Raw genomic sequence first — 26714 nt, 5'->3', positions numbered from 1 at the left:
GTTAGCTTTGGGTCAATAAAAAGTCTGATATGATTGTGACACCACGTAAATCTGTCACGAGTCACTCTCCTGCATCTGTCGCTTTACTCACAAGGCACTTGCCACACAGCTTCTGTACTGCTTAGCATTTCTTGCTTGCGACAGTGGACAAATATTTCAGTACGTCCACTTCGAGTGATGCTAAGCCCAAGGTTAGTATTTAGTTTGAAATGTTTAAAACAAATAATTCCTATGGCATCTGGAATCACAAATGGTGCTAAACATATGTTTAATTGGAGTGAAGAGAATGAGGGGGTCCTTTAAAGTTTTCTCCCTTGTAAGGGGTCCCTAGCTCCAAAAAGTTTGAGAACACCTGCCCTAGGGGTTCTGCAGAGGTACTGCAGGTTGGTCACAAAATCTTTGGTTGATTGGACATTTTTATATATATTTTTTTATTTGTAACCCTCTGGAGTCGAGGAGTAGACTAGACTTTAAATAATATACTTTACTATAAATAATTTACGGCACACTTTTTCCTGAATATTGACGTCATGTTGATATTCATGATATTCTGTGCTGGTGCACAGGAGAAACCGTGAAAGGCAAAACGCTAGCAAGAGGAGATCGCTAGCTAGTTTCTAATGCTCAAAAATAAAAATAAAACATGACAGCCCCTTTCCCATTTGGTGAAAAAATGCATCTCATCAACCAATCAGGAAATGATGTGTCAATCGTTGCTAAGGAAGAGGGAAAAGTTGTGAGTCTATGGAGTGACTGCAGCCAAAGAGACATAAGCCAGAGATTTGGATATTATTACTTATTGTTACACCTGATTGTAAACAATTAAATACAAAAATGTGTGATGCATTTCCTGCATTTTAATGGGAATAGCTTTGTTGTTTGCTAAATCTGTACATAAGCTTTTGAAACGTACACTTTAGATTTTCAAGTTCTAGAAATGGCTTTTTTTTTTGTCAAAATGAAAAATCAAATTGTAAAATGACACAGGTGAGGTTGGTTGAAAAGAATGACCCCATTTTTAAGATGAAATACAAAGGTAAAACCAAAAGTAGTCAAAAATGGCCAATTATGGTCTGGACTCCAGAGGGTTCGGTTTCCCCCACAAATTTCAATTTCTTAAAATTCACATTAACATGAATCCAACATATTTTAGTAAAGGAAGGTGTTTATGTTTATGTTTAAATCAGTTGCATGGCCACCCTGCTGTTGCACATGTTTGAAATGAAAAAAAGAATATTTGAACCTGTGTATTATATGAGTAGCTTACTATTGAATGCAAAATGATAATAATAATGTGTATTTGTGAACAGTGATAGAGTTTAATATAGAACACATATAAGTAGTAGGTAGGGGGTCCCTACTTAATCTCTCCATCAGTTTGGGAGCCCTTGACCTGAAAAAGTCCCCTGTTTTAAGGGATATATAAGGATATATAATGGATGATTTATTCACTTTTTTCCTGCTAGTTAAGCATCAAGTGATGCAACATAATGCTTTTGTTTTTTTTTACTTTGCATTTGCTTTACATAATAGTCTGTTAAGTCACTATTGCCAAATGAGGAAACACAATGATGATCAGGCCCAGTAGGAAATTCTATCAAAGTCCTTGCATATGCTGTTCTGTGAACTGGATGCGGTTTGTAAAACTGTAAATCTATTTTTAACTCCCCCCACATGCATACCGTGTTTTTTTTTTTTCCCTCCTTCGTTTGAGTTGCAAGTAAACGTTCGTACGCCTGCACAAAGAAAAAGGCAGACGACTGGAAGTCTTTTGTTACACAGCCATTATGACCCAGATGACAACTTCCTACTGACTGCGAAGAGTCGCACTGAAATGAGGTTCAAAGACACAACTGCAGTTACTGCTCATCGCCATAGGTGCGTGTCACGCAGAGAAAACAGTGCCCTTTAAAGTAATGAGTCTTATAAATCACGCCTTCTGCATGTAGACTGGGCTTCGTTGTTGCCTTTTTTTCGAACACCCCCTGTTCTCATAATGTGTACTGTGTCTGTTGTCTGAGTCATCATAACCCATATGTTAAGGCTGTGACTCAAATCAACCCCTGTAAAAGTAATGATGGGCTCTTCGTGACACGCATGAAGACTCGGCTTCGCACCGCGCTCATTTACAGGCGAGGGGCTCCCCCCTCCCCCCGGCGCAAGTCATAACTCAGGCGTTTTGTGAGGGACGGCGCGGCGGATGAGGTCAGACCAGAGTTGCTGCTCGCCGGCTGATAATGGCTGATGGCTCTGAGTGGTCGTCAGAGTGGGGTACACGCAACGCACCCTGATTACATTCATATTCACACCGCACTCCGTGAACTGATCAAGGACTGCTTCCCTGTGTCTCAAAGAGGGAGCGCTGCGCTTGGAGATTTTCTATTTCAATTGCCTTGATCAATTGCAGATGACTCAACAAGGTTCTTGTATTCAGCTGGAGGAAATTGGATAACCACACAAAAAAAAAAATAAATAAATAAAAAAAATATATATTATTGTTACAAGGCTTGCATTTTATGATGATGCATGTGTGAGTGCTGAGCCCTGTATGAGTGTGTGTGACATATTACAAACTAAACCTGCTTTGTAATTCATCTTCTGCGTAGCATCCAACACATTTGCATGCATCAATGAATAAGCTGCTGTACTTTTCAAATAGCCTGCTACCGAAGGTGTCTCTGGTGACACGTTACAGCTATTTTCTGCTTAGGGCCACATATTAATAATTGTCAGCGGAGGTGAGCTGGCTTAGGCAATGACTTAATGCACTGCTGAATTGGTAAATTGACCCTAGACCCTGACACGACACTTCAGCCCACATTAAGGCAACGCTGTCAGGGCGCCGGGGCTGCGACTTGATTTTGACAGACACTCGGTCGTTATCGCTGTTGCTCTCCTTTAATCATATGCCTCCACGGAGCGGTGGCTCGGGACGCGGCGAGGGCGGAATTTTCAAGGGCGAACCTCGCCCGGCGTTTCCGTTTCAGACGAATAAGTCGGCCGGGCGCGTTAGCCGTCGCACGCGGACCACGGTGACACAAAGTGCAATAGACTGCAGCTTTATAAAGTCAATAAAAGCATTAATAAAGTGCTTCGATCAAATTAATCTGTCCACCGGTAATGACTGGTTGGCACTTCAAGGTGCTTAGTTTATGTTACACCCCACATAATTGCATGTCACAGCTGAGAACGTCCTACTCTATAAAAAATAATAAGTTACGGCCTCATATCTTTCATTTGCTGATTCTTTATTTAGCAGTATTGCCTCTAATTACAGGGCTCCTACACATTCGGCTTGACATGGATGCCCCGCAGGATCCTGACAGGAACACAAGTGGCAGCTGACGCTATGTGCCGCTCCTGGAATAAAATGCTTAACATCTGTCTTGAGATTTAGCTTGAAATGCTAGTTCCGGATTCATCCGTTAAAAAGCCATGTACTCCGCTGATAACAAATCCTAAATGCATTTAGGCGTAAAGGACAAAGCAAAGGCACATGAAAACGCTCTTGATTATTAGAGCCTCTTGCAGGAAAAGTTGATAATTAGGTTTGCATGAGGCCATTTGTCTTGAATCAAATATCTGTCAAACGTTTCCTGAGGGGTTAAAGTACACGATCTAAGATCAGTATCTGCAGAAATCAGCGCTATTGTCATTGGTATTTGAAAGCAGATTTTGTTCTTCACGTCCCCCTTATCCTTTTTCAAATCCTTATTTTTTTTCCCCCCTCACCTCCGTGACCATAACTTACAGTAGTTCTTCCGAGGAAAGAGAATAGTCTGATTAAAAATGATTGCCTGCTTGTCCCTGTTGCCATGTCCCCAAGACTTTCTCACAGCCATTTCACATTATTGACATTCACTGCAGTGATCTTCTCATCTGCATGGTGGCAGCCCCACTGCCAGCACAAGGACAAGAAATTGGACCTCAGTAGGGAGTTAAATGTGCCTTCAATCTCAACAATCCTTTTAATCTTTCATCAATCATGTGGAAGCAGCCCGGAGCCCTGATCCTATTACAGTTTGAGGGGAAATAGCTCCAAACTGACAAGCATGAGAACTGCAGTGGAAGTTTGCAATGCAAGGAAGTTGTGATGGAGGCCGGGGCTGGCTGGCTGGCTGGCTGGCTGGCTGGCTGGCTGACTGGCTTGGTGCTCTGATGAGAAAATCCTCAAACTGGCTTGATAAAATTTAAAAGCAAACAAACTGGAAGCGGTAATTCGCCCACCGTCAACAGGAGAATCTACGGAGCAACATCAGAAAGCTGAGAAGTTTCAGAAAATTGTTTTCTTGAGCAGCACTGAGAGTAGCAATCACTGAGCGGTGGGGCTGAATGAAAGGCAAGACCCCGAATAGAGGGTCTGTTTTTTTTTTACCAAGGCCGAGTTGCTCTTAAGTGGCCAATTTAGTAATAAGGCTAAAGAATAAGGGGTGGTTCATCACACCGAAAAGTTTCTCTGATTGTAATTTACCAAACATTTTAGGTTCAAATGTGCTCCCAGATCAAGACCAATGATCTGGAAAGGTTATTTAGAGCCGCTAACGGTGCTCTTATTCCACCGTACGGCTGCTAGTGCTGCGTCACAACCAAGCCGGCTCAGATTTCTGAGATAATGTTGGTTTTTTAGAAGTCTTCTATTGGCCAGTAGGAATTTTAAATGTAAATAATCATTATTATTGAATAAAGAAGACACGTGCGCTGTTAATCATCTGTATGTTAGACTCATTTTGGCAAATATTGGCAGCTTAATAACCATGCAAACATGCGATTTAATCTTTCTCTGCCGTAATGTGTTTGGGGTCAACGCGTAAAACTCCTGGTGGTGTGAGGAGTTTTCAGAAGAGACAGGAACAACATGGGTTGCAAAACAGAACTGGTCTGGAGCTAAAACAACAATTTTGAGAAGCTGTTTGAGAAGCTAAAGAACGCCACTATCACTGTGCAGTTTTTGGTGCTTTCGCACTCAGGCTTTCTGTTCGACAAAATATCTGTGTCAGGCGGTTTGACACCGCACTCTAAAAAGTGGATTCGTGTGGTAGTTGAAGTAATGTGACGTTTTGCATGACTCTCGCTCGGTTTTCTGCTTTAGTCATGAAAGTGTACTTTTGTGGATTACATCAGCTTGAAGTTACGCTTTGTTCAACTAACCTACTGTTCTTATTCAAGTCAAAGTGTGAGAGTTAAGTTTCTTTAGGTTTCATATTTGTGCGTCTGACGCCATGACGTTTTTTCAGACTTTTTTCTGAAACTGATTTGGCCCCTTTTGGCCAAATGTCTTTTTTTCTAGTTGTCTTTTTATGTCCTGAAAGTCACTTTGGACAAGAAACGGCAACGTGCCATCTTATGGAAGCACATGGAGCATGTAAATTGAACTTCTTTTGAAGACTGGACCTTTGCATGGGGCCGCACAGTGTTGTTAGCGCTGATGGCTCCCAGCGAGAAGGTCCGGGTTCGGGCCCTTCTGGATGGCGTTTGCATGTTCTCCCTGTGTCTGCATGTCTGCATGTCTGTCCTCCCACCTCCAAAAATGTTTGTTATGTCGATTCTTGAATGGGTTGGTGTGAATGTGAGTGCGAATGGTTGTTTGCCTCTGTGTTAGCGCTGCCCTGTGGACTCGCCACCAGTCCACGGTGTACCACGCCTTAGTCCGATGATTATAAAAGCTACCTTTCCTGAAACCATAGCATTAGGTTGTTAAGCAACAGTATTTTACAAATAGTTGAGCAGAAATTATTAGTGGATGTGCCTTGTATTAACAGAAACTGTTTCAAAATTTTAACTGTATCTGATTCAAATCTACGGTGTAAATCTAACGTGTAAACTTAAGCTGAAAAAACAAGTTGATCCAATAATTTTATTTTTTCAGTGTGACTCAGAATCAAGAAGAGACTAAGAAGCAATTCTCATCAGGAAGAAGCAAAACACCCGATAACTGCTGTCCGTCTCCACACACACCACACACACACACACACACACACACACACACACACACACACACACACACATATATATGTGTATATATGTGAGACCCATATGTGTGTGTGTGTGGAGAAGAAATGCTAAAGCTCTGGGATAATAAAACTCAACGTAATGTTTATGTTGAGCATGCATGTTACTCCCAGTGTTTACAGGATATGAATATTTAAAACGGTTGAGGATTCAGAAAGATGGTCAGAGCGCGGAAGATCATTGAACCGTAGATCACATCTGTAAGCGGCTGCACATCAGGCTGGCTCTAATGCAAGCCATTCAATTCAACTTAGTTCAGGGCTGCTGTTCTTAGTGCATAAACATGCGCTGCGAGGCTTTTCTTTATGAACGTGCATTTATTTATTCAATACAGGAGGTTAAGTAAGAAAAAAATATATGTTCTGAAAATACTCCTGTCCCTAAATATGTTTTGTTGTAGCAGATAAAATGCTACATAACAAAACACCACGACTCTCGAACCCCGGGTACCTCCTGTTTCCTAATGATTTCCTTTTTTCATTAAAATAAAGGAATAGGAAAGTGAGAGGGAAAAGAAGACAGGGAGTGGTGGTACAGCATAGCCAAGCATTCCCTAATTAGAAGTTTTATGGGGCATATAATTTGAGTCACAGCACAGAGCCTTGTTTCAAACGCTAACACAATTCTTTTTATTTTTTTTCTCCTTCCCGTCGCAGACGGAAATCTCACAAGTTCATAGCGGCTCAGCAAATGATTTACAGAAAGACTGGAACCTTCTTTGTGCGATTGATTAACGGTGCGGAATGCTTTTGATATTGATATTGTTGTCACCGCTCACGTGATCCAGCCACCGAGCTGATACTTGATAAGGCCGCTATCTAATGACAAAGAAGAGACGAGATGGATTTTCAGTTAGATTCTGAAAGTGGATTTTTTTTTTTTTTTTTTTTTGTGCATTCTGTCTCCATCCATATGTACAGCGTGTTCTAATTATAACAGTGATTATGGGAGCAGACAACCATGTCAGTTCTCTGAGCAGGTACTGTTATCTCTGTCTGTCTCTGTGAGTTGTGATAAAGAGAAAGCGCCACAGCTGTGAGATGAATATCCGCGGTCTCTCTGTTTTTATGTATTTCACAAAGCTACCATTTCAGATTCCTATTCTATATTCTTCTTTTTTTTTTTCTTCTTACTTTCCGCTGCAGCTGTGGCCCAGTTTCAGCGCAGAGATCATCAATGTTGTATCTTATTTTGCTAAGTGCAACACTGATTTATTTATTTTTGGCCACTTGGGGCAGCAGGAACAAGCAGCGCGAGGGTCATTGGCATACCGCGTTTTACGTCTGTATGGCTAACCTGTTAGCAAACAGCTGTTATTCACACACCCGGCCGTTACGGAGGAGCATTATCATATATTTGAAGTCGTGCCTCTGGCCGCCCGCCTCGTGTAAGAGTAGCGTTCGTCCCCTTTCAGCTTTGCCTTTGGTCTCGACCAACTCCCGAGGGAGACGGCTACCTCTTTATCTTCTAAATGCCTCACTCCGTTCACCGGCTTACTGCGTCTCGTTGATTGTTGGTGCTGGCAGGTAGTGTGCAGTGGATTCTTGAAAGAAAAAGGAAAAAAGAAGTAAACAAAAAAATAAAAAAATAAATAATAAAGTCGGTGAGAGCAGCCGGGTTGAAGCTGCAGGAGCTAAAAACATTGGAAATGTTTAAATGGACAGTATTTTTGTTTCCCCCGGAGGCTAAATAAACCGATCTGATAAGATACACGTGTGTCTGCATGCCCTTAAACATCAGAGTGGAGCGTCTTTGGACCCGCGCAAAGAGGTGGAGCATAGAATCTGCCAGAAATATAAAACAAGAAGGAGCTTGTTTTTTTTTTTTCTATTGACAGCAGTGAATACATTCAGAAGAGCAAGATTACCAACATATATGGACCCACGTTTTCAAGAGGGCTCGCGGCCGCATCGATTCTGGCTTCGTTCGTCCTTTAAGACGCTCGTTTTAAGACTTGCTGTCGACATGACTCCGTCCCTCTGGGAAACTTGTCATGTCTGCATATGTTTACCTCAAGTGTGGTGATCATGCACAAAAAAACATAATGCGCATACGCCACCCACAGAGAAGCGGTTATTAGGTGCTAATATTTTTCTACTCAACAGATTATCCATCTCTCTCAATCTGATGGAAAATCCCTTCTGATTGGACCAGCATCCTGATTGAAGTGTTTTTTTGTTTGGTTTGACTGGGATTAGTAAAATACTAATGTCCGTGTAAGCACTTAGTGACTATAAACCATAAAGCTGATGGGAGCGGATGATTACAAGTTGCTGTTCATACATAGTTATTATAGAAATACTGATTCTAGTCGCTCTATTAATGCCGGAGAGGGGTTTCAAATGGATCCTCAAAACACATATCACGAAGTTCAAATTGTAGAGCCCAACTTTAACGCGAGGATTTGCCGTATAATGTACAGTATGTCATCAGTTGTGTTTGATGGTTGAGTACAGCCTACCGCTGTGAGCCATCAATTTATTTTTCACGCATGGGGTGGCATGAAAATTGGCGTCTAACCATTGAATTACGGCCTACCACCTGCAAACACGAGCCTGAATGCGGCCCCTCTTTTTTTTTTTTTTTTTTTTTTCCTCCTCCTGTTGCCTGGGTCAACGGCAAATCTCACATTCCCACAATGACACGTAGGCCTCAATACCAGGGCCCGTCTGCGGTTTTACATTTGAAAGCATATTTAACTTTTCACTCATCCATTCACAGCCCGCGAGCGCTAAGACTCTGAGCCTGGCCAAGATTAGCTTTTTGGCAGACAATGCAGTGAATTAAAGGCCACACATGGCCCCTCTCTTGTTCTCTGGGTGACCAAACACACTTCCAGGGCCAGGAACTCTTGACCAGCCTTTTTAACCCGGGAGGAGAAATTAGGAATTTGAGATAAGTATATGGCAGTGGACTTAGGATCAGAACCCGGCCAGACAAAAGTGTTGTCTCACGGAACAAGACAGATGGTCTGCCCGTTAACCTACCGAGCTCTAGTGTCACTGGTTTCAGTGTGAGCTCTCGGGCTCATTGTTGAATGCTGCAACAAGTGTACTGGTGCATTTTTTTGGACTGCATAATAAAAACAGAAACTGTTATTTCCAGATTTTTTTTTTTTTTTTTTTTTAGCTTTACTTTAGATAATAATACCTTAAACATTACGCTGATATAAAGCAGCTGTTCCCTCTTAAATATTTATTGTGAATTCGCAAACAAGTGCTGATTACCCATTTACCCCAAGTATTAAATTATTGATGAAGAAAAAAGCCCATCCTAAACAGTATTTACATGCGCACATCTCTACTGAGAACCCTAAAAAAAGGTTCCTGTGCGAATTTCAGTTGTTTATTTGTTACATTTATTGCAATTTTGTGTCATCAGGGGGCACATTAAGTTGTTTTCCATTGTCACCAATTTCACGTTTATCGCGCTTGATGAATAGAAAGTAAGTTTGTTTATTGCCTTCGTAGAGAAAATTCGCCACGGCCGGTTAAAACGTCCAAAGAAATCCTTGCACACACCGAGAGCGTGGAACACTAATTCTGATTGATTGAGACATTTATAAACGCCAACGAACACGCATAATTTCCCATTAAGTCTTAACAGGGGAACATGAGTCATTCTCCAGGTTCCTCTTCTTCTGTGTTTTGTCCAACTAATTTGTTCATGTGCTGGTGTTTTTTTCTTTAGGTGGAAATCTTTCAATAAATCAGCTGGAATTTTATTATAATAATAATAATAATAAAAAAAAATGTATGTGCTGAAGGTTAATAGTCAAGTCGACTCTCCGGACGTTCCCCGTGGGGTGATTATTACAGCTTTGCGTGGAGGAGAGAAAACGCAGAAGCAGGGCGAGATTTGGAGAGCCTCGTAGCCTTTACCGAAGGGGGCGACCACGCGCGGTCTCTCACTCATCCCCTCTTTGCTCCAAACTCGTAAATCGTGAGGGACCACGCAGCTCGCTGTTCCCCCGGCACATCGCCTGGTTTTGTCGCCTTATCTCCCCCCGACTCCCCGCGTTCCCGGGGACCGCTTCGCGTATTCCTTCCCGAAGGATTCTCCACGGCGCGCAATTAGGGTCGCGCATGTTAATGGGCATCTTTGGACGGCTGCCTTGCCCATCCATGTGCGCCTCTGTGAGGGCTCTGTGAGCGGCGGCAGCACCTTGGAAGAGAAACAGCAGCAGCAGGAGGAGGAGGAGGAGGAGGAGGAGAGGGAGGAGAGGGAGGATTGCTTTCTGCCGTACCGTGTCGTGCACAGTGGAAATACACTCGCCTGCTCTGGTTACTATCAAAACGAAAGGGAGGGAAGAAGAAGACGGAGACGAAGTAGAAGCATAAGGGCTTTTGAGGGACATCCCAGACTAAATCGTTGAATTGTCAACGGGACCGGCCTGCTACATTGGATGTGTCTTCAGAATGGTGAGCTTAATTTAAGTGCGATTATTAGTATTGTTATTATTTTTGCCGCTGTTGCAGAAAAGCAGCATCATGCAGCAGCGGCGGCAGCGGCGGCAGCAGCAGAAGCGGAGCAGAAACGGGGAACTAATGTAGAGAGAGGCGATCAGTTTCACTACAGAGCGAGATGTTTGTTTTTTGGTTTGTTTTGTTGTTTTTTTTTTAACATAGCCCCGCTTTGCTCCGGCTCTTTATGAGATAAGACCGTTCGTCTCCGCGTTTATTCCTCGGACGGAGATTAACGCTGCTCCGGGAGCCTTGCAGCACGGTAGGTTACCTGGCTGCCGCTCGGTTTTCCAGCAGCCCGGAGGGGTCTGCAGACCGCTTTAACATCGCACCGGGAGGATTTGATCGCTGGTAAGGGGGGGATCAGAAAGTCCACAGTAGCATAATCAGGAATGGGGACGTCTGCAGCGCGTCCTGGGGACATAAATAATGATGAAGACGGATAAGGACTCGTCCTCTGAATTTTGGTACATTGAAGCAGCCTGGTACACGACTGTGTGACTAACCCTGTGTTGTTCCATGACTGTAGGCTGCGACATTACATTAATATTTATAGGTTGTATGTAAAGCCACGGGAGTAGAGGGTATATGCGTGAAATGGTTGGGATTAAGTCTGTGGCACCTCTTCTCCCCCCACCCTTCCTTCTTTTCCGTTTTTTTTTAATTTTTTTTTTTTTTGACAGGTGGGTCCATATTCAACTTTGTTGTAGCATTTATGTGGTAGTGTGGCAGCAGCTCAGCGGGTTGTGTCTACTGCTTCATCTAAATGGAGCGAGGCCCTGGGAAAACTGCATAGCTGATAGGTTTGCTGCAGCACAATAAAAATAAAAAATAAAAAAAAATCAATATCACTCACTGATCTTCCTCTGAGAAATCCTGTTTATATCCAAACATCAAAACCAACTACAGCCTTATTATTAAAGTCATATCCAGTTTGAATTTAGGATCGTTTGGAGCATTTTTTTTACGCTGCTGTTTTACGAAAGAAATACTTTGAAATACAGGCACAGAGACACAATTAAATTCAATTAGCTGAAATATATGAGGAATTCATTGAACCGTTTCAGTGTGATGCGTTTCACAAACAGACTGGAGAGTAAAAGCATGAGGAGGAGGAGGAGGAGGAGGAGGAGGACCCCTGGGAGTCATTGTTGGGGCCCTACACGAGAGCAGCCTTACACTGCTGAGATTGAGCAACACACTCGCGCACACACACACACACACACACCTCCAAACTAGTGAAGTAGTATTACTCACGCTGCTAGCAGATTTTAGCGTCATGCTGCATCACAGTAATATTGATCATAATGCTGCTTATTAATAGCCGAGTTCTCTGAAACATCGATCTTTTAACTGGAGAAATATTACATATTTGTGTTCAGCAAATCGCCAGCCAGAAAGTCAATTCGGGCGTCGTCATAATTAGACGTTAATTAAAGAAAGAAGAAGATAAAGACGAGAGTGGCAAATACTTTGGTGTTTCCAGCTTCATTAGTGAGACCCTGTGTGCATGTGGGGAGGAGTGGGGGGGGCTGCACATCACAGAACTCACAAGTGCCACCATTGGTCGTGGTGGGGTACGTGACCCCAGACAGGGAGGTTAAATCCAGGGGAATCCAGGGGCCCTCGGTGCTCCATGGCAAGTGTTTGGTGGAAGCATCAAATGAGTAGTCTGAAGTTGTTAGGTCCCGTCGAGGTTAACCTTTGTAGAACAAGGCTGCATTCTCCCAGTTGTCTTTGTCGTGCTGATGAGCCCTGAGAAGCAGCCTCGGCGCTAGTTCTCTGCATGATAAGAGGACGCGCAGCCCTCCCCTTTGTGGGCCGCAAATGAAAAATCTGTTGCTTGTCTTTTTCGCCGTAGTCGTCGTTTCATTGTGAACCGAATGCTCAGCCGCAGTATTCTCCAAAGGACGGCTCTCCGGGAGAAAGATGACATGCAAGTTGCGTTTGGACCTTGTTATGTTCCATAAACGATTGCGGTGTTTGAAGTAAAGTTGGCAGCGCGCAGGGGCAGAGGGATGACGGGGAGGAAACAATGAAATGCCTCCGTCCCTCCGGAGTTTTCCGAGGGGATATTGTGTATTTCAAGTAATAATTGTTGAGAGAACGGTACGGCCATCGAGGGAGGCGGTGGCCGTGTTTGAGGGGAAATGGATACTGTGGATGATCAGTGGGAAGAGCACGACAACAGCAGCGACACAATGTCCTTTGAAACAGGCGATAATCAGCAGCACAGAATTTACCTGCTTCGCCCCATAGAAAACCTTGAATTGAACAGGAGTTATCTGTCACTTTTATTTACATATAAATTATGTAGTATGGATGTTTTTCCTGTCAATTTGTGATCCATACACACCTGCCTTTCTTTCTTTCTTCCTTTTTTTTTTTGTCTTTGCTGTCTGCGACGAAAGGAGAGTCTGGCCCGAGGCATTATGTTTAGTTGAAGCTGCAGTCTGTCATCTTGTGATTTATCACATGTAGAACTAATGGGTAGCTGTCACAATTACCCCATTTTATTGAACATGAAAGCTAGGCAGTGCAACCCCCCCTCCACCCTCCACTCTCCCCCCTCTCTCTCTCTCAAACACACACATTACCACTTCGACCGGGCAGCTCCAGACTTTGTGTGACAAGTTGAGGACGCTGCAGAAATCAGAAGCATGTGGTGTTAGCGACTGATCATTTTTTTCTCTGTGAGTAATCACAGATTTCATTCTGGTGGCTGAAATTATAGCTTATATCAAATCTGCGTTTGTTTTTCTTTTGTGCTGCATCGTTCTAATTGAGTTGAGAGTTCTGCTCAAAGTTATTTTTATGACTGTTGACGACCTGACCCGCGTTTAATAATAGAACTTTCGAGGCTGCCCGTGTTTTTTTTTAATTTTATTTTAGTATTTTCGGCAAAGCTTCGTGAGTTTATTGTATGAGGAGGTAGATTAATAAAAATGCAAAACGACCCAGCGCCCAAAACACTTAAAAAGCCGAGGATGTTTCAAATAAATGAGGAGCCTGAAAATTGCCACGCAGGCCGGGCCCCAGTCGATTTCACCTTGGTGCAGGTTAGCTCCAAAATAATCACTTATGACTGAATTAAATTTCCAGATCAAAAGGAATGTTGTGTTTTAACAATAGCGTTATATTTTTTCTTCTGCTGCTTTCACTGTTTCCTCTAAAACCTTCGAATCTTACACCTGTTTGCTGCTCGGAAAGTCAGAATCACTCGAAGTATTCTTGGAGGGAGATTGGGGTTGAAATCATGCACTTGAGTCACCCCCCAGACGCAGGATAGTGTTTCTCTTCCTGGGGGCGCAGCAACAGACTCCTCTTTGTGTTCGACGTTTCATAGCATGCGTGTAGCAATTTTTAAGACGACTCTCGTTGCCGCTGCTGCAGCAGCTAATGACAATTCGCAGGTGTGGCAGTCATTATCCTCACGCGCCCGACTTTGATGTATTCCTGCCCGTTCTGTGCAGAGGCAGGGCATTTGCCTGTGCAGGTTTTTCTCTATATGTGCTGTCCTCCCCTATCTGATATCATTTTAGATAGCAGAGCATGAAACATCGTCCTCTAAGCAAGGAGTCGATGTAAAAGCACACCCACAGCGCTGGGCTTTGTTCATGCATTAACCCAGCGTCTCGCAGTGTGTTACACACAAGACAGTTTTGGATACCTTTTTTGGAAAGTATCTCGCCTGTTGCCTTTGTTGTTTTCTTTGAGGGATATGTTTAATTCTCCGAACACACAAAACAATTCAGATGCCATTAAAGAAATCTGTCCCATTCGTCGGCTACAGCTGTTGCCCTCTTGCCACCGGCTATTTATCGGTCTGTTTCCTGCTTCTGGAGATGACACATTAACACCATTAGTTCATGGCTTGCTCATGACTATTGCAGCAGCGTGTCTAAAAATAATGGACTTGACAGAACTTGACCAAACTGAAATGTTTGAAGAAGAAAAAGCACCGTGTAACCTGACACACCAGATGTTTTGTTGAACAGAACCATCTGAGGAGTCATCTTTGGAAACTGTTTGGAAAAAGGGGGACAGGAACTTTTTTGGGGGGAAAAAAATGCTTTTTTCAGGTTTTTCATTCGGACAAATGATCCGCCCATCGCGGTCTGGATGCACGTAACAAGCTGCAGCCTTAGCCGGTTTAAAAGCGTGCAGTTGGTGGTGCTAGCCACGTAGTTAGCATGTGTGCAAAGAAGTTTTGCACATGAATGCACACATGAGAAACGGTTACCTCTCACCTTCGCCTCCACAGATTGCTATCAAACCAAAAACACTAACATAGTTCGAAGCCTGGCAAGGTGGATTCTCCTGTGATCTTGCAGTCTAGCGAGAATCCAATTACCTCACACTTTAGCATGTGCTGAGCTTTTATTAACTTGTTTATTTATATTTTAATGGGGGACAACCCAAAGGGTGGTTAAAAGAAAGGTTAAACTAACCTAATACACAGCTGTTACGAATGACTAAGATTATTTTTTTATTCTTTTAAGGGTATATATTAGATGTGTCGGCGTGTGAGTTCACAAACACAAATGAACTTGACGTCCGAAGAGGTTGAATTAGCTGGGGCACATGGGCCTGAACTTCAGATGCATTTAATGTCAAGAACGCCAGGCAGTTGTGAAAATGAAAATTGAACAGTGCTTAGAGAAGCTGTAAATGCCCTTAACAAGGTAGTTGCTGAACAGCATTAGAATTAACCCAGAACTAAATCAAAGTCCTTCCTCCGCTGCCTTCAAAAACCTACATCTTCGAAATGCATAAAGCTTTTGACTTGGCTACAGGAGCACAAACACGCAGAGCGCTGCCTGGTGTTCAGAAAACACGTCTGATTAGTAATTCTTTTTCCTTCATTAGAGGAGGTTTGCATGCGCAGCAAGGGCGAGGACGACTGCCACTGACAGGGGCTCATTCCCACTTTTAAATATGGTTTGGGAAAGGTAATGGGAGGAACAGCCATCTCGGTGGGGTCATTAGATCTGATGGTTGCCTTGCATGGTTGTTAACAGCCAAATAATACGAGGCCATTCCACAGGACCAGGTGCACTTAGTGCAAACACTGTTCTCCGGGCTTATCCTTGTAATGCTCCCAGCACTTTCAGCATTGTTTCCTGAACACCAGGATGTACTGGCATGTTTTTTTTTTGTTTTTTTTAAGATGGAAGTCATCGGTCATCCTCATTTAAGAATGTCAAACCCGACAGCCAAATAAAAGGTGACAGTGCTTTCAGTGCTTTTGTCAGTAATGATCTGCAGCACAATGCACAGAAAGGTTAAGGTGTATGTTTTTTTTTTTTTAAGTGGAAGTAGCTGTAGTTTTTTCTCTCCCTCTTGACTTGGATTATTTTTACACTGAAAGTTTTAAGTAAAATGTCAGTAGAATCAATCTTAATTTTCCACTGCGAAATGCTAGCTTGCGGTTCTGGTGTCATTACCTACACGGTGTAGTGTGTCTAATATGTATGTTCGCTTGTACAATGCTGTCTCTGTGCATCAAAGGCATCGCAGGAGGCAGATCTGGTTAGCTTGTAGTCTTACACCCACTACAAAGGCTGAAATCAAATGTTAATAAGCGTTGCTATCATCACACAAGTTGTCACACTTTTGCGACTAATGAAAGTATCTTTGCTCTGATACGCGAGGGAAATTGTTGGCAAATAAAACGGAGACTCGCGGCCGCGGCGAAAGTGAAATAGTCCAAAAAACTGAAAATGCCTCAAAAATGAAAAACGTCATCAAACAATTTTCTCTAATAGAGCAGATTGGACATGGCTGGCCTTACAAACCTTTATGTTTGATTGCCCATCACGCAATAAAAAAAATAAAACCTCCACACTGATGGAAAGAAATTGAGGCTGACCATTTCAAAAATGCTCTCAACTACTGCACGCAGACTGACTCTGCCCAACTGTCGGGTCAATGTGTTTTACACCACTTGAGTTAAATGCACTGCAGCAAATTGCCCCGCTCACATTGTTGTTTGTGTGCGTGCGTGTGTGTGTGTGTGTGTGTATACGGTGGCATGTGGCATCTAGTGACAGTACATAAAAAAAGACAGTAATTTGATGATGGAACTTCAAGTCGCGTTGAACTATTTAAAAAAAAAAAAACCGACAGGAATAATAAGACGTCCTTACAGTGATCGAAAGTCGCATCATGAGGCCGGTTTAGCTGACAGGCGTCACGTTCCTCTCAGCTATCAGGCTAACAAAGTGGCATCTTGTATTTTCTGCATCTTCAAATCCTCCCATCATAACAGCCTCCCTGGTGACATTTCATCATGACCAGGATAATCTTATGCAAGATGGTGAAACAGCAGTTAATTTGCAGGTAATTAAGCCCAAGTGATTTACGGCTGAAAACGTAACGTATACAGTGGCCTCGCCGTGTTTTGATACGAGGGCAGCACTGACGTCAACTCGAGTACGTGAATATCGGACACGTTGTGAGGGCGTTTAGAGGAGCGCTGATACAGAGCTCTGGATGTGTGAATTTTTTTTTTCCCAGTGACAGCGGTGAGTGGTGGCTTTAATAAACTGACATCGTGTCTTTGTTTTCAGCTCGTACCGGGAGCGTGAACGCGGTGTAGTTGAAAACAGTTGTAGTTTAAAATCAGACAAACTATACAAACTAGATAAGAGTCACAGTGAGATATTGCATTCAAAATACTCTCTAAACTACACTGAATTACCACCATTACTGAATCACAACTTATGCATTCCATAAAGTTATTGTTCAGCATATCTTTGCATTAATAAATTCCAGATGCGCTTCTCAGCACATAACGTTCACGTCCTTAGGGCCTTTTGAGTTGGAGGCTTGTAACTGTGGTAACCTTCCATCTTCCGTTTCTACTGCAGTGCATTGTGCAAAAAAAAAAAAAAAAAAAAAAAAAAAGTGTACTAAATAGCATGTTAGCCTGCATCTGCATGGAGACCAAACGTGACTGATGTTTGGACAGTGCAATACGTCGGTGTTTCAGCAGTGTGCAGTGCATGAAATCTGATCCGTATCTTTTCTAATTTGGTAAGTAACCCTGATAAAGTAAAATAATTCAATTTACTTTGTGAGTTTTGCCGTGGGCTCAGCTGCGCTAGATTAATAAAAAAACAAACTCATGCACGATGGCCATCGTGCTTCATGTGTTAGTCATTTAAAGCTTTGTAATATATATACGTATATATTGATTTAATTCACAATTTAATCTGGAAGTAATTCATTGGCTGTGGCGGTGATTAGTATGTCAGTGGAAAAATAACATTCAGTTTTTATACAGTTGTTTATAATAATACTAGATAGTTTTAGAGCATGGGGTCTTCAACGTTTTTCAGGCCATGGACCCCCAAACTGATGGAGAGATTAAGTAGGGACCCCCCCTATTATATGCGTTCTATATTAAACCTTCTATTTATAAATATACCTACCATACATGGGATTTCACCTGGAGACTCAGTAGGCTCTCTTTAAATTATATAAAAAAATGTCTAATCAACCAAAGACTTCGCGACCCTTCTGCAGTACCTCCGTGGACCCCCTAGGGGTCGCGGACCCCCTGTTGAAGACCTACGTTTGAGAGGGCACGATGAAAGCGTTCCCGCGCGGTTAACTTGCTTGGATTTTACTCCGCAGAGATTTCGCAGAGCTCAACTCAAGCGCCCAATTCCTCCCTCCGATCTCCTGCTAATGTGTTGCTTTGGGTTTTAGCGGTGATTGCTTTGACAGAGGCAGTTTGAGAGGATGCGAATTAGGACTACATGAAAGGGAGAGGTGCAGGACATTTAGAAGCTTATCGTACTCCGCGGTGATTAAGCCTCCCTTTTAGAAATTAAAATATTTTCAGATCAGAGTTCCATTTTTAATAAGGTTGGCACCAGCTTCCTGTCGGCGTCTCTGTCAGTACTTTGTCTTACAAACTGCGCGCTCATAATTTTTATATGCTTTTTAAAACTGTAGTAAAAGTTAATAAATAATAGAGCTATTTCAATTATTTTACAGTATGCGTATGCAGTGTGCGTTTTCTCTTCTCGCCCTCACATAGAAGATCACAGTGGTTCTTCTTTTGAGCTTCAAAGTGTCTCAATTCAGCTGATGGATGAGACCGACCAGTTAAAGGTTTATTTGAAAAAGCAATGAAATCTTTCCTCGCCGTGCGTTGCTTTGTTCTCATGTACGAACACGCTACAGTAACCGCAACATCGTGGGTTAATACAGTCCGCCCGCAGCCATCAGAATGTCTGGAACTGTTTATCTGGGCAAAAAGAGTGATTAAATTATCTCGCAGTGTGTATTCTGTGGGTTTTCATAATCCGACCAATCAGATAGCGTGTCAGGAAGGAAACTATCGCCTCTGATTACATCCGTGTGCGTGCAACTTCTCGTCAAGGGTCAAGCTCTACGACTGTTCGCAAGATTCTGTCTGCGCTGGTCCCAAACTTCCAGCGAAAGCTTGCTCATACCGGCTGACTGTACTCTGATTCATCAGAGCGCTGTCAGTAGAGCTTTTTTTTTTTTTTTTTTCCACTTTTCCCAACCAGCCAGACACTTGGATGACATGCATGACACAACATTGCAATTGCGCCTATTTTGAATTTTCACTCTCGTTTCCTTTTAAATTTTCCTTTCAAGTATTTAAAATGAATAATAATTCTTATTAAATCAAATGGGACTAAAAGCCTTTGCTTTGTTCTGCGAGGAAGCTGACATACTTTTGAAACCTGCTGCACACCTGCGCGGCGAGGTTTTCGGGGGCACGGGGAGCGCTGAAAAGGAGTTGTCAATATAGTTTGCAAGTGTTAGGCAGCAAAGTGGAGTGATAGCTCTCGAGGGGGTTGGCCTTAAGCTGTTATTCTATAAATATTAATAAAGCCCACTAGCCTGCCTGGAAGGAAGCTAACAGTTTCCTCGTGTCACAGACGGGGCTTCACACTGACAGGTTGTGAAAAGAGTGATGAGATGACAAAGAAGTGGTAAGATGACATTTAGTGACAGGCGTCATTTTTCAAATATGAAATGCCATCAGTGAGAGGGGAGGCTGAGTCTGCTGACCTCTCCCTCACAAAGGCGCGACACCGTAAACGATACCTGGAGTGAGTTTTATCTTTTATTTATTTTTTCCTCAACCCGGCACAACACGACGCATTTACAGGAACTGTTAGAAGCTGGAACATTGATTGACAATTGAAATGCAATTTGGAGACGGCCCTGGAGTACGCGCACCTGTTAGGTTAATGTTTTGACGGTTCGCGGTTAAACAGCGGGAATCGTTTTCCATATTTGCGATTGTGTAACCTCTTCGCTCTCAGATTAGTTTGTCTATGATAGATGTCTGTAGGACACCTAGTTAAATTAACAGAACAGCGTTTTACATCATCACCTACAAGCTGCATTAGCCGCTCTCTGTAAAACTGTGATCACTTCACACTGTAATTGCCTCGTTTCAAACACATGTTTTAGTAATCTGACATGTAACCTCGCGTCTGACCCATTTTTTTACAGAAGCGGCTGCAGTCTGGCTGCCGCGGTTTGAACTTTCCTCGCTATCGGAGCACTTGATTCTCACAGTGGCCTGTTTATCCACATGGCTGCTTAACTGGAAGACTAATGGAACCAACTACGTAGACGAGAATAGAAGGTTTTGGCTGCTGCTGACATTGCTCTGCCAAGATGCACTTGTTATATGCGACAAAGACTAAGCAGCAACACAGTTCCCTGGCATGCTCATGCACGCGGAGCATTCGCTTTGTTTGTGTTTCTTTCGAGATCAACAGAACATGCAGATATTGTTTCTTTGAGAGCCGAGGACAACAAAGTCAAAGCCATCCACGAAGGCGTTATTAGTAGCGCTCGTGGAACAGGTAGCGGAGTGATTTCTGTTTCTGCGTATTTGCACGTTTTTCCTCTGTAAACAGAGCTGCTGAGGTTCTTCACTTCAGCTCGACTGAAGGTAGCTTCTGCTGCAACGTGTTGTTAAGGAAGGGGATTGTTTTTATTTTTATATCGTTTCTAGATTGAGGCCGTTCGGCGTAGATCCAGAGTCAGCAGTGCAGTCGGTGCAGAAGACACACAGGGAGGGACATAAAAGATTGAGTAAGCGTTTCATCTGATGCAAATTAGCATATGCCCCTATGAACAGCGTGAGTCACCAACATTTTTCTTTTTTTTAGATTATTTTCCGGGAAATTATCAACTCCCAAATAACATTAAGAATGTCTACAAAACAACTTTTTTTTGTCGCTTCTGGCCGGTACGCTGGCCTATAGGTGATCTGTTGTGCAAGACGTTTAAACGACTTAAAGTATATATCGGAAATCCAGTGCGGTATCTGCTATAACATCAACGATGGTATTACTCTAAGCCGGCCCAAGTGTCAGCGAGCTCGACACGTTTGTGCCACATTCGGAGGCACAGCTGTGTAGCCGAGGCTGGATAATGTGGTCAGAAAATGGGATATCATCGTAAGGCTGCCACCGTGCACCGAATGCACTGAACTGAGCTTTTAAGGCCTGGAGTGTATCAGCTGCTTTATGCTTTTTTTTTTTTTTTTTTACATTTGGTCAAGTTTCACGTGACGCGTGCAGATGCGCTTTGACGTTTATGAACATCAACTTCTACGCATCATTTACAAGCCGCCCCGAGTCCATCGAAGTCACTGCTAGTGGCAGATTCCTACAGACGCTTGTATGTGTTGCGTACTTTCAGTTATATTTACATAAAACTGTGCTTTTACTGGTAAGAATGGTGTTATCATCAACAGTTCACTTCTGGTGCAGGCCAACATCGTTGCCAATAGAAAAGGCGTTAAGTGGCATATGGTGCATATATTGGTCTTAATTTATGTCATAATTATGAAGTAGTGTATAAAGAATACAAATTTTGTTTAAATGGATAAATGGAAGCCTGTGTGATTAGATGGCATTCAGTAAACACATACTGGACTCTGTGCCTCAACTGTATTTGAGAGGCTCCTTTTAGACGGATCCATAAATAAAATCAGTTCGTTTCACCCGAAAGATCCATAGTGTCGACCCGACACCCGACTATGAAACGCGGCTTTAACACAGTCAAATCAAACAGTGTGTTATTGTAACACTGTCAGGAATAATCAGCCCTGTTCCTCTTCACATTCCTGGGTGGCGTTCCTATTACTCAATCAAACAAAAGTGTCATTAGCGGTCTTCCCGCCTAGTTATTCCTCCACTATTACCATAATGAAGCGCGCAGAAAACATAGTTTAGTCGCCCTCATCCAAAGATTAAACTGTTGCATTCGCAGACGTGGCTTCAGCGTGGCAGCCATTATGCGGGAGCCCTGTTCTCTCGGCTCACGGTATCCAAAGCATTTGTATTAATGGCTTTTCGCACCAGTGAGGAGATAATTCCTGTGTGGTAAGGTGTAAAATTGAGCAGCTTTGATGTTAAGCAGTTTATTTAAGATTCAAGATGAGGGCGTTAATTAGTTGACAAAAATCTTTTTGCTTCTAGGAGTATTTTTTTTTTTCATTAATCCCTGTGGCCTGAGATCAGGTTGCTGCATCTTTCGGTTCAAAGAAACTAGATAAGAAAGTAGCACGTAACACACGTTTGTACCTGACTCTTTATTAATATTAAAATAACATAAAAGCATTTTAGGCTTCCTTGTTTTACTCTGTGTGTGTGTGTGTGTGTGTGTGTGTCTGTGTGTGTGTGTGTGTGTGGGAATGCGGTTGTTAATGAGGTTTGGATAGAACATTTCGTAAAAACATCCGTTGTTAAAATACTGTAGTACAGGCGTCATCACAGTCGACCGGTAAATGGTGAGAGTACGAACGATTTCTCATCCTTCTACTAGTTGTGCAACCGTGTAATTTCAGATGTGCTCTACAGGAGATCGTATAGTACATACCATAGCCTACCTACAGTACTGATGATTTACAAAGGAAAGAAAGACAACGTGTGGTCTTAGTCTGAATTCAAAGGTTGTTTTTCTTTCCAAGGAGGAATTAAGAGGAGAATTAAGAGAAATAAAAACGTGCATATTACAACAGAACAGCAGGAAAGCTGCTATAAGGTACCATGGTTCCCCCACAAATTTCCTTTAAATACACATTATCAAGGGATAGCTTATTATTGAATGCAAAATGATGATAATAATGTATATATATTGAACACATACAGTAGGTAGGGGGTCCCTACTTAATCCCTCCATCAGTTTGGGGTCCTTGGCCTGAAAAAGACCCCTGCAGTAGAACTCTTGCTCTGACCTGTGAATACAGTAGAGTGTTTTCTCTGGCCTTAGGCAAGAGATGATGTCCTGCATCCATTGGGAGTGTGTGGTTAAGGTGAGCTCCCTTCCACCTGAGAAGTATCTCTCTCTTCTCCAGAACTTGTCAAGGCTGGGAACATATGGATTAATGAAGAATTTGGACTTTGACATTTGTCACAATTGGGACCGATATCTGGGAAAATCTCAGATAGCCTCACTTTAGATATGTGGGCTCTGTGGACAGCTTTAGATTTGGAGCAGGGAGTGGCACATAGAGATGGAATGTACTTTACTTTTAGCTCAGATATCAGATTGTATAGTTTCACAGTTTTTTTTCTTTCTTTCATATACGCTTCACGCTGACTTAAGATGGAAATGTAAATGCGCTGACAGAGAATGCTTGCAAAATATGTATGGAGCACATACATATGGCACAGTGTTTACAGTAAACAAGAGAAAATATGGTCCCATTGAATATGAAGCCCTAGTGCAAATACTCCTGCTTCTAAAACTTATCGTGGATCTAATATTGGCAGGTATTCAAAGAAATCTACGCCCTGAAACTGCTTCAATTGAAGGTGCATTGTTACTTTCATTTAGTCTGTACTAAGCTAAATTATATTCATTCTAAATTATGTATTAGCATGTTGTTATTTCAATTGTTATTGGTACAGTTTGTCCCGTTCTTATAATTTCTGCAAAATCATTTTTAGTTGTTTTTTTTTTACTGGGTGTCTTTTATTTTGAAGCTGTTCCACTTACAGAACACTTCATGACAGCTAAAGTAGCAAAGTGAAGCGTGTTGAATCAGAAAATGGAGTTGAAATGCAGGAGTGAAAGAAATTCCACGGAACAGCGACTCCCACATTACTCTGGAACTTAAAAAAAAAAAAAAAAAAAGAAAGAAAGGAAAGGAAAGGAGAAGAAACCCTGCTGAAATCTAAATATACACAATCATTTGACCACACAAGTAGAGGCTTAACATGTTGTGCCAATTCATTCCCCATGACGTCCGCGGAGCCCATCATGGCTTGGCCCCGTCTCCGGAGCCAGGGCCATTATGTGGCCCATCAGCGTGGTCGCCCCCTGCTGCGGGGACGCACGGAGTGCGGAGACGAGTTAGTGCAGCGCTGGAGCATGTGATGTCTGTGCCAGTGTAAAAACAACATTACAGTTGCATATCATCAGCCACTTTCTCAAACTTCAGCTGCCAAGTTTTGATGTGGCTTTTTGCATGTGTGCAGAGCGATCGCTGGCGGGAAGCGAAAGCTGCGCCGGGCAGGGACAGTGAGAGACTTGCCTTTCGCTCAAAGTTCAGTGGATTGTTGCTGCATTGTATTGAGCTCTGCTGAACAACCCGCAATTTACCATTACTCGCGTGGCAGCTGAGAGATTGTAGCTGTAAACAATGCTTAAAAATGTGTTTTTAAAGTTTTCGCTACTAGTCCTGTTGCTTTCACCGCATTACGTTATCCAGACTTTTCTCGGTTATATAAAATTAAAAACAGTTCAAACACCTTTGGAAAATATCCGCCACTCATCATGAAATACAACCAGCTGTGCTGACATCAGCAGACAGCGAACAAAAATGTCCTGGCGCAGTGTTCGCTCATCTCCTGTGCGCGCCGTAGGCTGGCCTGTGAGTCTAATTTGGTACCACGGCATCTTGACTAAGACATGACAAAGCATGAGCATGGGAAAGCTGAAGCAGGCCAAACGGTCCCGGGTACAATTTTTATGTGTGCGTTTGAAATTGTCGGGGGTTTTTTTCCATCTATTTTCTTCTGTGGATGTATCTTAATGGCAGAGAAGTCTGGCACATATCAGCCCGCTGGCTCTTTCACAGACGACATGAAATTCGTCTGACTGAGAAATCCTGTGTAGTTTTTTTTTTTACAGCTCAGTTAAAAGTGTAAAGCCTGATGATCTGTAATATGTTCTTAGAAAGCAAAATATGTATTAACGCCACAAGATGATAGATTGTTTTACTGGCTTGAACAAAGTGCTTTTATGAGCCTATGCTTTAAAGCTAGCCGTGATAAATGTTGTGTAATAACAGCAGTGGTCAGCTGAATTTTAGCGTCTGCAAAAAAAATGTTTTAATATTAAAGAAATTGTACCCAGATCAGTAATAGTAACAATAAATCTTGCGCTTTCACCACTTGTACGGATGGGTGTGGTCACACCTACCTTTGTGTCCAGCGAGTGGAGAACTATTTCACCAGCGCCGGCGAATCTAATTGTTTCCCTTTTTGATGAAATTGTTAAAGTTGTGTAAACAGTACTTTGAATGTTTTGATTAATTGAGCGGCCTTTTGGGCAGAGAGCGGTAATAAGCTGAGCGTTGCTGCCGGATGAAGTTACCGAGCAGAGAAACCGTTTGACGGTCCTCTGCATGGGCATGTGACCTTTTCCACAATAATGCAATATATTCTTGGATCAGAGAGCATACAGCGTTCTTAATTTCACAGCCAGCTTGCATTTTCACGTATCCTGTTTGCAGGCTCAAGTATTTTTCTGTCGTTTTGATATGTAGTACATGTCCACTGTTGAATAAATAATGGGGTTGCCACGGCATGCATGCATTAACAGTGTAGATCAACAGAGTTGCTCGATGCACTTCAAACCCATTGACTCTCCCAAGTGCCCTTAGAGCCTTTTCCAGTTCGAAGCATCTGCTTTAAAGCAGCAGAAAGTATTTTTATGTAAAAATACGCGCAACATCTGCCTAAATCATAAAGTGGCATTGCCGAGTGGAACAACCCCCAGTGCCCCCTCACTCTGGTAAAAAGTGGAAATGAGAGAGCGGTATGTGAGCGGTTTATTGATGTTGCTCCATGAATGTTTATGTGACGTTTTCGGTTACATCCCGCTGCCTTTTAGTCCTGCAGTTCTAAAAATTCATTTTTTTTTTTTTTTGTGCACCTTAGATTTTCCCGACTAACCTCGCTGGCTTCACGCTTCGCAGACGATGGCAGTTATGCACGAGCTCCGGTGTAACGCGGTGGACGTGTGATGAAGCCTCTTGATCTCAGTTGACTCCCATGTTGCGTCATTTTTTTATATATTGAATCTATTGTTAAAGTCACTCCTTATTCAGCTGCTGCTGGTTCCAGGTTATTTTCCAGCAGAACAACAAGCTTCAGAGGCTGTCTACTCCCAAAACATGTCCAATGGTGGCGGATTTGAGAACCCCGTTGTCAAAATGTCACATCGCAGGGAGAAGTGTAGAAGTGTAAACCACGCGACTCCTGAGAAAAGGGGTATCAGCTCAAGTAAAAATTGCAAATTACCTATATAAAATGAACATATATAAATGTAAAAAAAACCACATGAAATATAAAAATGAACGCTTTTAATCAGGAGCGAAGGAGCTCTGGCACATCTCTGTCTCTCCTTCTTGCCCACTGTGCCACCCACTCACCGCCTTGTGTCTCTGTTGCTCAGCTCGTCTTTGTTCAATGCAGTGTTGTGTAAAATGACAACTTGGAGATGCTTTCTTGCCTTTTGGGCTCATTTTAAAGCAGGAGGATTTTGCAGTCGTGCTTCGCGTTTTTTTTCCTCCTTTTGTTTGTGCTCAGTTTCAATGGTCCGGTAATTAAGAGAACCGGTGGTTAGCATGCAGTGACTAAGCAGTCACCTAGTTTTCACCCGGATATCAGCAGCGATGGCTCTGCGAATGTTAAAAATAACATTGCAGTGATTGCACATGATGACCATTTAATGAATAGTTATTCAATTTCTTCACCTAATGGCTTTGCACTTTATATGTAAAGCAGGTGTCAAATAATATGATGTTATGCATGTCAACCGGTGATGCACGTTATCTCCACATACAGTAGTTTCATTCACCTTGTCTTTGGCTATGACTGCGGCGGGTTTGAGATGATCTCACACAAGCTGGTGTTTTTTTTATTGTATCATATCGCTCTGAATCAAACGTTTAATTGTTGTTCCTAATTGATTGTTTGCAGTAACCCAAGGTCAGTA

General features: G+C 42.6%; 1 protein-coding gene across 11 annotated transcripts in view; it reads left to right on the top strand.

The window, feature by feature from the left end:
• Positions 1-9887: 9887 nt before the first annotated feature.
• tenm4 (teneurin transmembrane protein 4) overlaps positions 9888-26714 on the top strand; it is a 142094-nt gene continuing 125267 nt past the window's right edge. For 9 of the 11 annotated variants that reach the window (XM_047594279.1, XM_047594283.1, XM_047594280.1 and 6 more), the window contains exon 1: positions 9889-10430. The gene's annotated coding sequence lies outside the window, so the exon portion shown is untranslated. Of the gene's footprint in view, positions 10431-20490; positions 20571-26714 lie in introns of all 11 variants that reach the window. The other 2 variants (XM_047594272.1, XM_047594273.1) reach the window with 2 other exon arrangements.

This window comes from Mugil cephalus, chromosome 9 (assembly GCF_022458985.1).
Source record: "Mugil cephalus isolate CIBA_MC_2020 chromosome 9, CIBA_Mcephalus_1.1, whole genome shotgun sequence".
In the NCBI taxonomy this organism is placed as follows: domain Eukaryota; kingdom Metazoa; phylum Chordata; class Actinopteri; order Mugiliformes; family Mugilidae; genus Mugil; species Mugil cephalus.
This window is presented reverse-complemented; position numbering and strand designations above follow the sequence as displayed.